Source organism: Colias croceus, chromosome 18 (genome assembly GCF_905220415.1).
Source record: "Colias croceus chromosome 18, ilColCroc2.1".
Taxonomy (NCBI): Eukaryota; Metazoa; Arthropoda; class Insecta; order Lepidoptera; family Pieridae; genus Colias; species Colias croceus.
In genome coordinates this window covers 4,490,873-4,506,051 of record NC_059554.1, presented here as the reverse complement: position 1 = coordinate 4,506,051, position 15,179 = coordinate 4,490,873, and the positions used below count along the sequence as shown (strand labels likewise).

The following is a 15,179-nucleotide window of genomic DNA, read 5'->3' as shown; positions in this document are numbered from 1 at the left end:
TTCAACCTCAAAATACCAAAAGGTTCTATAGAATCCAACCTTAGGTACCATATAGACAACTTCATCTGCATTAGAAATGAACATTTGTGCATATTAACAGAAAAGTAAATTATAGCACACCAGGTTTTCGCTTTTTGCGCTACAGCCGCTCTCTAAAACTTTCGGTTGATATTTAAAAGCTTTCAAATTTGATTTTTGTATAACTAAGGCTTTTTCAAAATGCTATTTTTTATATATGTTTGCATGTATGATGTGACAAAAACGATTTGGTATTTGTTTTTCTAAATATAGCCTTAATTTTAAGCATTTTATCTTATAAATATTTATCGCAACCAGTAAAATTAGAATAAATAAGGCATAAATTAATAAGCGTTAATTGTAGAGCGGATGAGTTTGACAACGCAAATAATCATAAATATGTAGACAACTTTTATAAATGCCTTTTTCCCATCGCTAAATCACCAATGTGAATGTATTCATAAGACACTTAAAGTCTCATGTGATGTGCTCCTGATGTTCTGACGAACGAAGCTCAAACCGGTCTTGGTTCATTCACTAACGGGCTTACAACGAGCCACTAGAAAAACTGCTTCATCCATTCAGTTTCTACTTTCGCGGTCAGTAATATTTGAAATGCAATAATATATTATGTCGAATGAAATTAGTTATACAATTATTGTTTAATTCTCATTAAAACAAAATGACTGCTCGGATATGTCTAATATATTGCATACTTACATGAGTGACCAGTATTAGAATTACATATCGAATATCAATTATTTTTCACAGGTAAGTTAATCTAAATTCGCTAATCTTAATGTATGCAAATGTAAGACGTGTTCTTAATCTAAAATTAAGCGTGTATATGAATGAGTCATTTGCTAGAATGATAAAAAATTTAGAACAGTAATAACGCTGATAAAAAACGAATGCATACATACGATTATTTCATTTAACGACTGAATGAAACGGAAATCCAAGAGGTTATTTTTTGTATGTTATTAATCTCACCAAAGTCGTTTTATAAGCAGAGAGCTATTTCAACATTTAATAAATTAATAATGAAGTGGTTAATTAATTTACGTTTCCTTTGTATCGATTAGGAAACACGGACTCTTAAATGGAGAACCTATGGTAGAAACTAGAAGTGACATCATTTTATATTTTAGTTAACACGATCTATTGATAAACACTAATTGCTGAGCCAAATTACAACACGTGGTAAATTAACTAACAGGTGACAGAGGCAAACTGTCAACAGTTCGATTATTTCTGTCATATTTTGTGCTAAATTTAACGCGGTTAATTTAGTATATTGGAAAAACAAGAGTCGTGAAAAATCACCTCGCGCCTTATGATTGATCATTTCTCGAAAACGGTGCGTATTCTTGACACAATATTTTGAAAGCGTAAAGTGTTGATTTGTTGAAACTCATCGAATGAGATATCGCGATAATTTCGTTTGACATTTCGATTGCCCTTGTTTTACAACAGCTTTGGTTAGAAGTATGATTCATTTTAAACAAAAAATAAATTATATTGAATCGTTTATTGATTATATTCGTGTTCAATTACACCAGAATTGAATATACTTTTTGTAAAGTAAACTATGACATTATATTATGTTGGCATTTAAATCTAAAAGAGCTTCCGAATGATTTGCAGAAAATATCTGCAATATAATATTTTGATCTCTTGCTCAATGGGGTATGTTTCCCTTAGAATATGTAAAAAATAAGATAACAAGCTCAACAATGAACACAATATATTGATGGCACACTGATATTCATGATTCTGTAAGTTGATACAATAATCGCCGCAGGCTTTGCTATGGGGTATCGAGTGACAGCGACAAATCGCTCGTGCATAATCGTAAATATGCTTTTTATACGAGGACAATCAAACTATATCCGGTAGAGCACCATATTGTTGAGCCGAAATACAAAAACATTGCTCATTATAGCGAATCACTAAAGGTGGAATTATACGGAATGAGCATTGCCATAAGGACGATTTTTGAGAAGCTGCACAGGTTGCATTTCTAAGGTACGATTTGTAAAAAGATCGCCCTTTGTGGCTTCAGACAGTGTGGCACCGGACCTTTTTGTTTGTGTAAAATACACGATTTTGTAAGCTAAGATTACTTCCCAGAAATTCGGATGCGTGATTTTTGTTGTAAGGTTAGTGACGCCGCGCCGTGGTCTGGGGAACTTTGATAATATTTCTCAATGCTCTTATCACATTATTTATTTAATATTAATTAAAGTACACTGTTATACATTCACTTCTTATTTATTAAATAAAACGATGTATTGATGTACCTATTTAAAAAACTAGGTTAAAGAAAGCTCTACAATTTTCTTTCTCTACAATTATAACTTAGTAAGTTTTAATAGTATCACTCTATAAAAAGATTGTTTTCTATTCTGAATAATTTTCGTTGTTGAAAGAGCAATCGACGCATCACACATTATATGTACAATGTACATATAGTAGGTACATACATTCAATTAAATGTCCGATAATATTAAATCAGTTTCTATTAAAATTATTTAGTAATCATAAACATCGTACATTAATTAATGAAGTAATTTTCTATTGTAAATTATGTATTTACAAATGTTAATATCGGATGTAGTGTCCACATAGCTGGATGTCGGTGTAGCAAGCGGATTTTCAATATTAAACGGTATTGAATATTCGTTCGTACAAGACACAAGTAAATCTTACTATTTTGTCTAACAAAAAAACATTAGATTATTTCGTGTTCCTTTGACGATTAGGAAAATAAACTTTATATTAATTTAATGAAATGTAAAATTTACGCAACATATAAAAACAAATGGTGTAAATTATAATTTGAAATTAGTGCGCTGTGCGTGAGGCAAAAGGTTTTATTTGGTACTATTGAAGCCATTTTTCAAGACTAGCTTTAGCATTCTTCCATTTTTTGAATGCCATGTCTCGTATAAGTTCATTATTAACATAAATATCATTCATATAATATAGTATTCTACTGGTATAGTGGTACTTATACCATTTTCTAGATGTTGAATTGCAAAGCAACCTGTATAACATGTAACCATATTCTAATATGTACCTTATGTTTCGTCTTAATGAATGAAACCGCATCAATACCGTAATTCAAAGCAAGTTTCTCTAAAGGAAACACGTGATAGCCGATATTAGTACATCCAAGCGATAGATGGAAACGTGACACTGGCTATTTATCCAGCGCCGTCGCCGTTAGCCAAGCGCGTCATCGCCGGCCGCCGCTCCAACTGTTAGCGAGGGTATAGTGGACACTCATTCACTCCATTACTAGATCTTCGCACCTCACCAACCACTAAGTGTATCCCATTCACGAGAATCGAGTAAATCAACCGAGAACATTCCCGCCGTATTAGGGCAGAACCGGAGGAGTTTCCTCAAACGGAAAACAACTATCCGCTTTGGTCCGAGCAACCACTTTCGTCTGCTAGCTTTATAAGTTACATCTTTTTTCATTGTCTATTTCTATGCTGCAGCATGCAGTGAAATAAGTTTCAAAAAGTTTACGTGAGTGGAAAATACGCTCTCGTGCTCGGTGATAAGGTTACTATTGGGCTGGACTTCGTGTGGAGTTGGCGCGTGTGTATAAGTGTTTGATTTTATGAATGAAGTTCTGCGTCGTGAGCGGAAGCGAAGCCGGGCGCAGTGCGGCTTTCCCGCGCGGGCAGTTTCATTAATAATTAAAACTCAGCTACTAGCGGAATGACCGGACGCGAAGATAATTTCTAGCCGGTCTCGGTGCGCAGCCGCAGCGCCCTGCCGGTGCCGCGGCAAAAACTCCGTTTTATTACTTTCCTAGAACAAGTTCAGAATTATAATCGACCTACTTTCAAATACTGGGAGCTTTCATTCATGGATGTAAATGAAGGAAATGGCAAACAGAAATGAATGAATTTATTAATAGACTTCCTCAATTAGAACGGCACAATCTTCATTGTAGTAATAAATATTGGGTATTAAAAATCACTAAATCATTTTATAGAAAGGAATACAGTACATGGTCTAAATAAATATTTAATTAACAACAAAAAAATCATAAGTTTTATATATTACACACAATTATATTTATTTCAGTAAGGTGTCTACTTCCTAATCCTATTTATAAAAAACGCTAATGAAAATCATAAAGGACTTATCATACATACCTAATTAAAATCATGATATCACAAATTAATAATTATCTAGATTTTTGTAGAAACTTCGTCATCCTTAATATTATATTTTCAATTACTTTTAAAAATATCTAGCTTTTATGTGTTAACGCTAACCTCAGATGGTGCCATCATAATTCATAACGGTCACAAAATATCAAATTATATTCGACTACCTCATTACGCAATCTCTATTGGAATAGTACTGGAGAAAGGGACAGCAACACAGTATGTCGTGTGGATGACAGGGATAGATAATGGTTTGAACGAAAGAGTGGAATATGACAAAGCAGTAAAATGAATGAGATAGACACCGCGGCTAGATACGCGCGTCCGGCAGGCCACTTCCTGTCTCTAGGGTTGTCCTGCTACATCGATAATATCGACTGAGGATATATTGTAATCTATGAAATGTATCGACTATCGAATCGATGTTATTGTTATTCTATCAATATGTAAACCTTCTCTATTATTTCTTGTGCATTTCCGCTGTAATGTTAACAGTACACGTTTCTTAGGACCACTCTAAATTAGTCTTAAAATATATTAGATTGTTAATACATTAAATTTTATGTATTAGATCAGATAAAGCGTCAATGAAACAGTTTCATTTCCTTTCAGACATGTTTCTAAAACCGTTAATTATATTCAATTTACAATTACTTTTATCTATTCCCAGCATTTGTCTTATTTAACGGATGTGTTTACAAAGTCTAATTTATTAATATCCTTTAATGTTTATATATTTTGTACAATTTAGCACTATGAGAAAATTACTTGACAAACACACATTTTAGGTTTCTTCGAAATCAACACGTATAGGTACCTACTACATTTTATTTCTATGTAGATTGTCACTGTGGAGCACAGATTAAATATGTCATATTAATACATATAAAGTCTTCCAGAATAAGGTACTTGCTACTTTACTACCACATTTTTAGGAAAAAAAACAACACGACGCAGTTTTTTACCACCTCGAAAAAAAATGTAAATTTCCATGTTAATATGCCTCACTAAGCTAATAAGAGCACACTGTTTGTTTTAAAGAATACGTGTATAATTGAATTTAGCCGCTAGTGGGCTAGTTGGAGCATCCTGCGCCCACGCTCTCTTAATTGTGCTACTCTTTTTGGTTAGATGTCGCCTTAACTCGATTAGGGCAATCAGAGTCGCCCTTTGACCCCTGACGCCCCGACGTCTGATCGCACGAGACTAATTATTGCTACAGTAACAATTATTATTGTTTCCGTTTTATAAAAATAGATCTTTTGTTGTCTAGTTAGGTAGGTACGTAAGATATGATGATGTTTTTGAAGAATAAAATGCAACTACAAGGTAATGGCGACCTTGTAGCTTAACTGATTGTAGGATATATTTTCATATTGCTCGTTTTTGGAAAGTTTCAGTTACACTTTTTTTTACTTTGAAATATTGTTTACTATGTAGGTATGGTACCAAATTACATCCAATCAAGTAAACATTATAGGTACCTACGAATAATAATTAATTATACCTTTAATCGAAAATGTCAATGATAGCTAGGTAACGCAATATCCGAAGTACCAAAATAGAGCCTCGTCTAGCTAATATAATGTTTGTTCACATTTCTAGTCAATTAAATGGCTCGTTTCATTCAAGCTTAATTATTACTATTGCATTGTTAATCCGGTTTCAACTTTCTAGGCTTGTTTATAGAGTCCACTTTTGTTTAATCTACAATCTTGATATGCGACATTGTTGCGTTGAGAGCCTCATTTATGAATGAACTCACAGATCGAGCGACTTCCGGCTAACTGTTGAGATAGTACGACACTCTTCCTGGTTCCTGTCGTATATTGTATAATTATCGACCGATATAAACAAGCCCTTAATCTGATACAAGCTAAGAGAATTGTTTTCTAAAGATAGTAGAATAAAGTATAAAATTCATGTAAATCGCATTTCACTACTGTATCGAGATAGCTCTATCGAAGTATACCTAAGCCGAACGAGTGACGTTTGTCGATAGAAAATAAACTTTATCGGTTTATAATAAAGTAAATTTTAATAAAAGTTTATCTGAGGCAGTGATCTCGCGTCCTGTAGAGCGTGTTTTTTTAGCCTCCTTCCCGTCGTTTCACCGTTACGCAATATATCGTAAATAATTAGCGGAAGGCGATATTCCTGTGTCTTATGGAGATGTTGACTATCTGGTTTTTAGCCGGACATTTCCTGCTCTAACGGTACCCGGTTACAATGTTGGTACTCGTCTGCTTTATACGCTAGCTGGAGTTGCCTATTACGATATTGTAATTGACACGACTTGCCTAATTCGAGTGATGATAAAGAAATGTTCTAAGCATAATACAACGTCTATTTAAGCTTGCAATATAAATCAGGCTTCTGAAAATTTAGTTCGAAATTAAATTAAATCAACATTAATTGATTAAAATGGTAAGTTACGCATTAACAGACATTAAGCGGCAACAAGAGATAAATCCATTTTTTGTTGTAAAGCATTTGTCGGTTCAAGCTTATGATAATGCGTATGGGACAACAAAAACTGTATTATTAAAGTTTGGAGACCTTAAATGGGTTCCAATAGATGGGCATGTTCGACATTACTTGTGGGTATTACCAATCCACTGCGTTTGCGCACGTACTGTCTTTTTGCTGAGCCGAATGCTCGTATAACTTTTACCAAATTGCGCAATTTAGCTCCCAATGCCGACACCGACCTTCTTTTAAATGCTTTTTTACCCACACTCGTCATTATTGATTAAAATAAATGGACTTATCGCAGGTTATAAAAGATAATCAATTTAAATGCCTCGTTTTATGTACAAAATTACAGCTACGTTAAGATATCGCGACGTCACTTTTATCAGACGGCATCGAACTAAGGTTAAATAAGAAATATAGATATTAAATAAAATTTTCTCACGATATCTATAAATAAGGCCAATACTAATTTATTCATTAGATAGCCAAACCGCAAGCCTATTAATCAAGAACGAACTTTTTATTCTATCTTTGTTGAGCACGATGAAAACTGGCAGATACGATAAAGCCAGAATAAATTGAGCTTCGTAATCGTGTAATTTAAAGATAGTTTAAGTAGCTTTTGGGTTGCAAGATATAATGGTCATATGACTTGTTCTCACGACGGCGCCCGCGACTAGACGCTGGACAAAATTATGACTGTTACAACACATCGGACCGGTCCACGGCTGATCTGACCTCAACTACGAGTGAGAACAAAATTTAAATTTAATGCGTAATAGCTTCTGTATCTTTCTGCAGTCCTGGTACTTTAATAAAAAAAATATAAAAAAATATTTATATTTTTAATTGAATTTGTTGATTTTTACATTTATTATTTAATTGCTACTACATATATACATGTAATAGGTAAAAAAAATATTACAAAACCATTTAAAGCTTATTATTTTTCAATTAAACTACAGTTGCACAATTCATTGAACAAAAGTCGCAAAACCAAGTTTTGTGCAATTGCAACAGCCCGTTCCAGACCAGTTTTATTTAAATCTCAGATAAGATTGCACCTTCCCCATAGATACGACGAAAAGTTACATCTTATTGTGTGGGTTCGTTGAGACTTGAGTCATCATTTCATTCTACGTCTCGGATATTGGTAAAGCAAACATGGTGAGTACACATAGGTGACAAAACACTGCTGTGTTACTCGACCACATGAATCAGTGCACACCATACAACGTAATTACAAGTTAGTAAAGCTATGCGTCGTTTTATTATTGTTTCGATAATTTATACAGTGCTTATGAACTCGAGACCTCATGTACATAGGAGACAAAAGTTAATTAATTCAAGTAATATTGACACCTTATATTACGCTTGTTATATACCTCCCAGTATTTATGGCTATGTTACCCTTTTAACTTCGACAGTATCTTTAAACGCATGTCTAAGTGAAAACATGTACATATAAAACGATACAGCATTCATAAATTGCTTGATGAATGAAATTATGTTCAACTAGTTCTAGTAATTTCTCCTTAGATGTACGAATGAAAGCAGATATACAAGATTCATTCATAAGTTAATCCCCACCTGTCCGCAAGAGCGGTCGTTCAACGTATCATTCAAGTTAAAACGAAACGCATTGATATTTAAACGAAATGTTATATTTATTTTACACTCAGTGGTGTGCCTAATTAATTATTTATTAAGTTTGAAAAACAAGGCTACCGACTCTTTGTATTTGATCTATTTAACATTCAATTACATACAATATTTTCATTTTCATACAATATTAAAATTGTTATTGAAAGTCATTGACAATCCCATTTTTTATTCATTTTTATATAAATTAATAACGTTATATTTTACAATCTTATAGTACAGTAGTTTTAGCAAACAATTTTATGATTTTTTTCATAGATAATGTAGAGTCTAGATTCAATGTAAGCTGAAATTGTATGTAGGTACTTACATAATTGATCACAAATTAGGAAAGATATACTAAACGATTAGTCTATACCTCTAAATATGTAGTTTGTACCATGTACTCTTAATATTTTGAACTCGCTCGTTCTCAATAGATAGCAAATAGTTAACTCATCAGTGAACTTAAATCCTGGAAATACCTACCTATTGTAAAAGAATAACACGGTCTCGTCTCATTTTAAATAGCTTTTGTAAAAGTATACAAATAAAGGTGTTTCGAGTTCCGTTGACTAAGGTCATGTTGACATTATCGAAAGCGGCCCAAACAAAGAGCAATCGGACTTTAGTCCTACGTGTCCACAACTTGTATATTTTGAAATGTAAATGCGAAATTTCCATGAAGATGTATAAATGGAATAAATAATCGTTTTATAATGTATCATTCTTTAAAAACTTCGAAAGTATACACAAATATACGGGAGGTGAGATATTAAACGTATATTGAACTTATTTTCAACAGGAATCTCTGAATAAAAACCACTTAACCATCATTCTTATTCATTTAGGTAACATTTTAATATGAATGATCGTAATCCATGCATTTAAGCAACAAACCACTACTCGTTTCGTTTTTTATTATGTAAAAGTTTATTGATTGCCGGCTATCATTATTGTCCTCAAGAAATAAAATATAACCGTAATCAAATTTACAAATATTCTCACGCTACTGGCCTACCTCGAAACGCGTCCACGACCGAATCGCAAAACATGATATTCGCTTCGAATAATTTCACGGACCTGTTTGATCACATACTCCGCAGTCTAATTTACATTGACCTCTCATCGCATTGATCGAGGTGAACTTTTCCACGACTCTCAGGATGTGAAAGGATCACGTTCGGGTGGTGGCGCGGTTTTGGCGCAATCGGAGGAGGCGTCTTTTCGTCGTCGCGATGATCGCGATCCGCCAAGTCGCTGGCTCGCTGGTGTAGCCGCGACATCGCAGAGGCTTCCGTTCCCGCGAGCGACGCCGTGGGAACTTTATTTTCGTATTTAAATACGACCCTCATTAAACTGGTTTGGCTTAAAATTCGCTGCCTTCTTTCGACGCCTTTTACTCAACTTTTTATAGTTCCGTTCGACATTTTACTGTTCGTGATTCAAGTCTAGACTGCGGCGAGAATAATGATGGTGTGCGGATTGTATTGCAGAATAGGATCGCGGTTCTTTTCATTTGAGGACTCGCATTCGCTGACGATGAACAATTGACATATCTTTCACCGGGTACCGACTAATAAAAGGGTTTTACTAATGTAATTCGACGAATACTGCCCAAATTTATTCAATTTTAAAATGCCTTGCATGAAATTTACAAAACAAACAAATAAAATTTCCTACGTTTTGAACTGAGAGTATTTTAAGTCAATTTCAGAAGCATAGTTGAAAGTAACTCTCGTGAAGTAGTAGTTTTCTTTCATGCACGACCTGTAAAGATTAGAGTAGATAATATAATATTTTTAAATTCCATATGCTACGTTTCTTTAGTAAACGTTGGTTCCCACACGTAACTAATTTTAAGAATTAATGAACCATAATAGTATTCAATTAATACAGAGTAATAATTTACTTCGAAACAAGAGTATTATTTATAACGTGTTACCTTTAAATCAATCCACGCTGAGTTGATGAGGAAAATAAATTTATTTAAGAATTGAATTTCTGAATAAATTACTGCTATTTTATTACATGTATACGTATAACATATACAAATCTCATTCTTAAAAAGAATACAAATAACACATTTTAATACATTTCTTGTCAAAACGTTTATACGCAAGTAACATATATAAAAACTGAATTGGTTCAATTTCATATCATACCTACTTAAAGTTTTGCATAATCATTGTCGAAAGATGAAATCATTATCATATTTAATTATCTCGACAAAATATAAAGAGTAAGTCATGCCTTAAAATGGTCTATACTTCCCCACGGTATCGGCTTACACCGGATGCTAGGTAACCCTGCATCACTCCGTAAAACCTTCCACAATATTTCTTGTAAATATAAACCTTATGCTCAACAAAATAAATCATATTTTTTAAAATCATATCTCATACTGTATTTAATTTTGTAACTATTTTTGAAAGTTTATCAAATTTCATCTCTATTCGTTACAATGTAGAGTTCATTTTGAAGTCTAAAGCAAATAAGATAGAATACCGGAAGGACTCATTGTATAGGCCCTTGCTACCTGGTGATAATTTTCTTTGTGGACTGTATACATGAACAATTAAGGATATAAGAAACAGCATTTAAAAGCATTCCAGGGATAACACGACGCATGCCATCAATATGCAATGAATAATGAATATTTCCATCATATATTATTATTTTTTTCTAATGAACTTTATGTCTTATCTACCTATATCATTTTATAAAATACTTTCATAACTACCTATAGGTATATAAACCAATACTTCAGAAAAAATGTATTTATAAATACACATCTTATAAAATTCTTATGCTAAATACCCTGAAAGGTTAAAACTCACTGATTTGCATTAAATATCAAATAATGTATTAAAACATCTTTCCAGCTCAAATATAAATAGGTAATGCTGTAACCTGTTCTCTTCAGAATGTGATATACAAAGCGTGAAAGACGTTTTTTAAAATGATATAAATAAAACTCTGAATTAGCGTTCACTCAGTTCATATATTTATATTCGCCATTTTTCATAAGTAACGAGCGGCGCATTCGTAAATGCAGGCCATTAATAAATTACAGAAACACACATGCACAATCAGTTAGGATCTTCACGGCAATATTATGTAAGTGTGCGTATAGACTTCCTTTGCGTATCTGTGTGAGGGTGAAGGGAGGTTGTAGGGGTGAGGTGGGGGGCTAGCGGGGGAGGAGGTACTTCCCGCGTAGCACCTGGCGCGCAGAGGTTACATGCTTCGACGGGATCCCTTTGATTTGTGGCAAGACGTGATGTTAATGTTCAGATTCACTCTTTGTTCATTGTCTTGCTGATAATCGTATGAGCGCTGTATTGCGCAATGCAGATCGTATTCAGCGATAGTCGTATATCTGTGTGGTGCACTAAATTATTCTAAGCGCGCTTTTTACGCGAAACTCTACAGTTGACCCAATCGCGGTTCAAGCATCGACGATGACAATACAGGCCACATCCTCTGTTTGTCTTAGTGAAAGTCAATTGTTTCGTTATTCCTTGATTATTTAACCAAAAGTTTGGGCAAGACGGTTGAGCAACGTTACGATATGAGACTTTAAAAATAAAAACCTTACTTTTTTAAAATGTAGAGTCAAAAAAATTATCAGATCTTGTAATGCTTGGTCTCCGGTTATAGTCACAAAAAATATGCAAAATTTATACTACTTTTATTCTATCTCTTTATTGGTTTCATAAGTATGTTGATTTAACTTACCTAACATTGTTCATTTTTATTATAATAACTGAACAAGCTAAATTTCTAAACATATTATGTATGATCTAACGCTTACGTCAGATCTACAGTTCCTTTTATAAAAAGGGCATAACCATTGGGTTTATTGATTATTCCTTTCTTCTAATAGTTCATACTTCATAGTCCAATGTTGGTTCAACAAAGCACAGATTAAATATGATTTACTACAAAGGTGTCCACGTGCTGTCTCAAACATTGACACGGTTTGATGGCGGCGCGCCCTGAGATAACGTTACCGCGAACAATGATGTACCCTTCAGACTGGACCGCACCTTAAACCGACGTTATTGGTTCGACTATTCTATTACTATTTACTTTAATTCGTATTATGTACATGTGTGGTTACGTAATCGTTGCATGAACAATACTTGTTTATTTTATCTTTGAACCTACATAATGACAATGTACTGCTGCTGTTTAATTGAATGAAACAAAAAAGCATTAATTTTACATAGAAAATTTGGTATCATAAAATTTGAACTTCATCGTTAGCTCTACATAATCGTGTGCTAAAGCCATAGCAAATCCATGAATGAACGATGGATGGTTATCTTTTGTGCTGATACAAAAACTAAGCCATAGATAGTCCCAGCGGGACCACGGAGCAATATTTACTACGCCTCTCGTCCCTTTCACTTCCTCTACGGCGACAACCTGCGAGCGAGCGAGACCGCAGCGCTGTGTCTGCGCGCCAGACAAGGATAGCGCATTCATTCATAACCAAGTCCGCCATCCGGTCTGCGTTTTGATCGATCACTTCATCTCCTTCTAACGCACAGTTTCCTCTCGAGTGCGAGCAGGTGGCACCGGATGCAGTGCGCTAAGCTTTTTATCGGAAGCTCTCTCTCCCGAACTTGAATTTTATCATCCGAGTCAGTCGCGAAACGGTGCATCGCCGCGCTCTATCCAGTGCAAGTGTTTAATGTGTTTTGGTTTAATAAGTGGACAATCACAATTGGTGATTTTCGTAAGCTCCACTGGGAGTGAGTCGAGCGAGCTTCGCCCCTCCGCCGGCGCCCATTGAGCGCGTAGTCGCGCACCGGCCGCAGTCACGCACGCGCGCGCCCTCACAGCCTACCTCTGAAACTCTGGATACGCGACATCCGATATTGAAATGACCGGTTCCGAAAATCTCTCGCGATCCTCCCGCGTTCAGATAGTGTTATCCTTGTTGTGATTTCACTAATTGGTGCTTTTGAGTGAGTGACGCTGAGAATGTACGAGAAGTCGCAATGGACATTATAATGGCCCAAATTACATTAAATGGGTAATTGCAGTACGTCATTGGATAATGGATTCGGTTCATATACCCACTGCATCATATCAGTCCTAATATGCGTGGGTCGCCGCTGAATTTTGCACTTGACTCCTGTCGAGTCCTGTCTCTCTTTGTTTTATGCCGTTCATTTAAATATTTAAATTCAATACGTTTTGTGTGTATGCGATGAATACGAAGCTGCAGTTCGAATTATTTGATTGAAACATTAAATAACACTAAATAGTGCTTGATTATGCTACGAATACCTATTTACATTATGCACGAAATAACTAGCCCATAAATTTAACTGGTATCGCTCTCGTTGGCCTTGAACCTTTGCTCATAATTTAACATAAAATTATTACTATTCATTTTTGACGCTCTCTCACTAAGTACAGTATTTCCTAATGCCCAATACGTAGAATACGTTCTGTATATTCCTTAAGACGATTCAGGTACTAGACAGGTACGCGTTATCAGTTTGGCTCAACGCTTACCAACGACCGTGGGAATGAAAAAAGCGTGTTAAACAATAGCAAGCAGATAAGAGCATCGTCAGAACCCATTTAGGGTACCACATGTAATTGCGTTTTGTGTTTTCACTATGTTCGTTTCATAGCAACATACGTCACTTTTAATGTTATTACGTAATGTTTTTATTTACTTTTATTTATAAAATTCTTTACTATTATTTGTATATCCCCAAAAAAAAAATGATACTGCTTAGATACATTGCTCTACAATCGCAACGGATACAGGTGATGCTTGTTTATTCAGTCACTTTTTTGCAAATCTTAAGAGTCCTTTTTAATGAATTTTTGATGTTAAAACATCCGAAAGTTAAACATTATTAAAATACAACATCCGTTATCTATCTAATCAAATGATCGGCAATATTGAGTATGAGAATAAATGAGGCAGCTAAAACTCTACACAGATCTTATAACAAAAATAATCACACATTTTATTTTCTGCGAGCGGAAATCGACGGAAATCAAACAACCCACTAGCGATCACAAATCAATAGTTTGTTTTAAAATAGGTTTACTGAACGCTAATTTGTAGCAAAAAGTAAATATTTTCATGTTTTCCCGACTTACTTCTATCGTCAGCGAACCGCTCACACGGCTGGTACAATATTACAAAGTTACAATCTAAAAGTATCCATTACTCCGTTAGTGGGGTAGACTCATTATTTGCATACGTTTTATTAGGTGGAAAGCAGCCTTCGTATTTACAACCTAAAGTATTTTTATCTATGTAAAACGTTAACAATAATAGCAGACCACGAAATATAACCTCCAAATGATAATTATGCGATTATAGTTACATTTTCGTTCGTTAGTACGTCAAGTGCAATAAATTATTCACCAAAGTGTGAGTGGAAACACAAAATAATGATAAGTATTTTACACGTTTATGCGGCAAGTTCGGTTCGCGCGAGTCAGCCGTCAAATTTTCGCACTCATCGAAGCGTACACCGCTGAATAATTGCGTCGCGCATCAACTGACGCACATTCGAGTGAACTTTTTGACTTCTCTTTTATGTTTCAACTTATTTCACTTATCTGAATAACCGTGTAACCAGTTGACAAATTTATTGTGGTCATGAATCAGTAAATTTACATACAGAAAATTCGATGCACACTTAATGTATCCTCGTGGATGTAGGTATAACTTATTTTAAAATGTATTAATTAATTTATTTCAGAAATTATAACCGTTTCCTGACTATAATCAGATATAATTAAGACTAACATGTGTTCTGTCTTTCCACAAATGCGTCAATAAATTTGATGAGGTGCAGTAGGAAA

General features: G+C 34.5%; 1 protein-coding gene across 6 annotated transcripts in view; it reads left to right on the top strand.

Annotated features, from left to right (window-relative positions):
* Positions 1-15,179, top strand: part of LOC123699438 (ETS-like protein pointed) — a 100,664-nt gene that overhangs the window by 45,441 nt on the left and 40,044 nt on the right. The window contains exon 1 of one of the 6 annotated variants that reach the window (XM_045646366.1): positions 13,152-13,306. The exons of 2 other annotated variants lie outside the window; for them this stretch is intronic. The gene's annotated coding sequence lies outside the window, so the exon portion shown is untranslated. Of the gene's footprint in view, positions 1-13,151; positions 13,384-15,179 lie in introns of those variants that run through there. 3 more of the 6 variants (XM_045646367.1, XM_045646364.1, XM_045646365.1) reach the window with 3 other exon arrangements.